The sequence below is a fragment of the Pteropus alecto genome, unplaced genomic scaffold (assembly GCF_000325575.1).
Source record: "Pteropus alecto unplaced genomic scaffold, ASM32557v1 scaffold33, whole genome shotgun sequence".
Lineage (NCBI taxonomy): Eukaryota > Metazoa > Chordata > Mammalia > Chiroptera > Pteropodidae > Pteropus > Pteropus alecto.
The window spans coordinates 1005590-1009547 of NW_006435762.1; positions in this window are offsets into that span (position 1 = coordinate 1005590).

Consider the following 3958-nt stretch of genomic DNA (forward strand, 5'->3'; position numbering starts at 1 on the left):
AGAATATGACCTTATTTGGAACAGGGTTATTGCAGAGGTAATTAGCTAAGATAAAGTCAGACTTGAGTAGGGCGAGCCCCTAATCTAATAGGACTATGCCCTTCTAAAAAGGGGAAATGTATACATAAATGCACACATACACAGAATGCCACGTGAAAACTGGAATTATGCCAAGGAACTACAAGAAGCTACTAGTGAGACCTGGAACAAATCCTTCTCTAGTGACTTCAGAGGGAACATGCTTGCCGTCATACTGATCACATACTTCTAGCCTCCAGAACTGTGAGATAATAAATTTTGTTGTTTAAGCCACTTGGTTTATTGTGCTTTGTTATGGCACCTTTGGAAACTAATATTGTTGGTTATACGGATATATGAGAAATTTTATGTATAGAAATGTATATTATTAATGTTTATTAGTATTATTAAACTAATGTAAAATATAAATACTATTATTATAATACAATAATATACTTATTATAATATTAAGAACCTAGCACAGTGCTTGGCATATTGTAGGCACCAAATAAATGTTTATTCAATGAATGTTTTAATAGATAAAAAGGAGGTCACAGAAAGAGGAATGAATTGGCATCAAATATATAAATATATGTTTCACACTCCTCCAACCCTCGGGCTGATCTTCTACTTATCACACACACACACAAACACACACAATCAGAAAAATCCACACTCCTGTGGAAAATGCTGCCATTTTACCATTGTTTAAGAAATTCTACCTAGGAGAGCAAAAAATTTTTTAAAAAATAAAGGCAATAAAAGGAAATTCAAAACTTGTAAAAAATCAAAGTTCTGAGACAAATGTACTTTAAAAGATTGAAAACTGTGATCTTGAGAGAGAACACTGCCACAATAAATATTTTTCACAGAACATAGTGCTCCCGAACACGGCACTCTGATGAAAAGTTGTAAAGACCAAGAGCCTCTATTTCTCTGTGGCAGGAGCAGCAATAGTCAAATTAATATCAGAAGTACACTCCTAAATCAAGTTATTGCAAGTACTCATAGAGAAGGCATCTTACAAAATGCAGATGGAGCTTTTGCAATCATTGCCTAGACCAAATGCTGTCAGAGAAAATGGATCTTAATTTACTCAACGTATTTTGGTTTTGTAATTTTCGAGATTAATTTTTGCCAATGTCTGAGAAAACATGAGGTCCTTTAAAGGCAAGCTTTTAAAATGCACCCTCGAATGAGGTGGGAAGTTATGAACATGGTAGGAGAGCTGATTACTGTGTTCATGTCCACTACAGATGTGTGTCTGGGGGCGGGGGCAGTCAGCTCACAAAAAAGAGCTCATCCACCTACTGAGAAAACATAGCTGTGGAAATGGTCTGGCTCAGAAATTAACTAAGTGGGATGCTAAATTTAGGGAAGTGAGTCAGGTTTTCAACTAAGGGGAAAATGATACAAATCTATGAGAACACCAGCTGTATGACCTTGGGGGAAGTTATTCAGCTTCTCTGGTTTCAGAATCTTCATCTGTAAAATTAAAAAATTAAATCACATGATCTTTACATTCCATTTCAATACCTAATTTTAAAAAGAGGGGAGGGGAAAGTATAATAATGCTGTGAACTCCCTAGAAAAAGAAAAGATGCTGTGTGCCAGGTAATATTGCATTCATACTTGTAGTACCCAGGACATAAATGGGGACATTATAAGTAATTTTTTAATGATGATGAATGAAATCATTATATGATCAACTAATGGATCTGTCAGTCAAGTACCTGTACACCTGCCACACGCTGAGCCCTATACTACCTGCTTCTCTTGTTGGATTACCAGTGGGGATTTGGGTACTTGATTATGGCAAATGGAGTTTCTCAAAAATAACATGGTTTAAATGTATTTGTTTACTCACTCATTCATTCATTTTTCCATACATTGATTGATACTATGGACCAAGTGCAGTGTTAGGCACTGGTGATATAAAGTGACAAAGCCAGACTGGCCCTTACTCTCAGGAAGCTTATAATCTAGTAGGGTGAGATAAACAAATAAGCAGAGGATTACTATACAGTGCTATGAGAGCAGTGCTATAAGAGGAAGATTCAAGGAAGAACATACAGGGGCTTCTAACCTAGAGCTGGGAGATCAGGAAAGATGTGATCGAAAGAATTCATAGCTATGATGGCACCCCAATGGTGATTAGGTGTTTGACAGATACAGATTAGGAAGAGGGTTTAAGCAGAGGAAACAGTATGTCAAAGGTCTGGAGGTGACCGAGTGCCTGGAGATAAAAGTTTAGTCAGGATGGCTCATGCAGCATAGAAAAAGAGGGCTGGGAAAAAGGGGTGGGAGTCCGGCTGGAGAAGTAAACTGGTCTAGATCATGACAGCCATGTTGAGGAGCCAGGTGTGCATGCTGAGGGCATTGAAGCTATGAAAATTTTTAAGCAGAGGATATGACATGATAAGAAGTACATTTATGGAAGATCTCTGATTCTTAGTGGTTCTCATCTAGGTAGGAGAATCTCACTCACAGAAGCCACCGGCTCTATGGTCACTTCAGCTTTTATGTCTGGGAGTCACATAGCACTCCTCCTCCCAACTATGTGCCCATGACTGTGGCCTCTCCAGGGCAGCCTGCATCTCATAATAGCAGTTATTCATTTCTATAGAATCATTTGTGACGGGGAAGCACAGGTGCTTGGACTGTTACAGTCCTTGGTCGGATTCTAATTTCCTTAGGTCCAGTATTATAATCTTATAATTCTTAGAGTTTATATGTCAAGGGCAATTCTATGAAAGGTCAAACACCATGTATCTCTGAGGCTTGAAAAGGCTACTGAACCAACCGTTAACCTTTTCTTTCTAGCCATCTTGCAAGCAGTTTGGGTTTCCTGTCCACATCTCTTCTCTGCCTCTTCCTTGCTAACAAAAACCTCACCTCATGCAGAACGTCATGTCCAAAACCAGGCAAGACGATCTGCTTTTCTCAGATTCCCTTACAGGTGGAAACGGCCATGAGACACAAGGACATAATTCTTGCCAATAAAATCATAAGTGCAAGAATATTGGGGGCTCTAGGAAGGCTTTTTTTTATATGATATAGTAGGAAGGGTGCTCCTTTTATCCTGCCCTGAACGTGGACATGATGACTGGAGTAGCTGAGGGGATGACTACAAAAATCTCAGAAAGTCCATGCAACTGCCTTTTTCTAGACTTCTTATGTAAAAAAAATTCCTATTTATTTAAACATTAGAGTTTTATTATCTGCAACCTAATACTTCCTAACAGATACAATTAGGAAGAAAACATTTGTCTTGTTGTAAAATATGAGATTAAGCTATAAATGCAGTTTTAGAGTCGTTGGACCCAGCTAAGTGGGGTGCCCAGTCAAGAACTGGCTGTACATGTTGGAGTGTTTTCTTCAGGGTTTTGTATTTGGGAAAGATAGAGGGAAGGGAAGAAGGAGGGTGATCAAGATGCAGGGGTGGGGATGAGTGCAGATCAGCATTCTGACCACTTATCATAGAAAAGATACCTGTGAAATCACCGTCTTGTGTTTCTGTGCTTTTTGTATTTTGAACATATGGAGGGAAAGGAACAGGTAAGGATTGTAGTACCTTTGTGATTTTTCTGTTACCTGGGAAGTATCTGTGGGTATGTTTTTCTCTTTTAAGTAGGAAAGAAAAAGTGAAAATCAAATAAACAAGAAAAAAAATCTGGCTGGCTTTTAGTAGTTAGTGATAGGTAGAATTTTAGGGATCATTCTTTTCTAAATTTTAAGGAAATTTTGATTGGCCAGGGAATTTCTATAGTAAATAACTGTACACCAGCAGAAAGAAAAGCAATGCATAATTACACTCTCTACCTCCTTTTTCTTCCCCTTCAATTTCGTGGTAAATTATCAGAAAAAAATAAAATAAAATAACAGGAAGAAGGGAAATATAGTGAGGAAAATGAGTAAATTAAGAGGATAAATGTAGTAT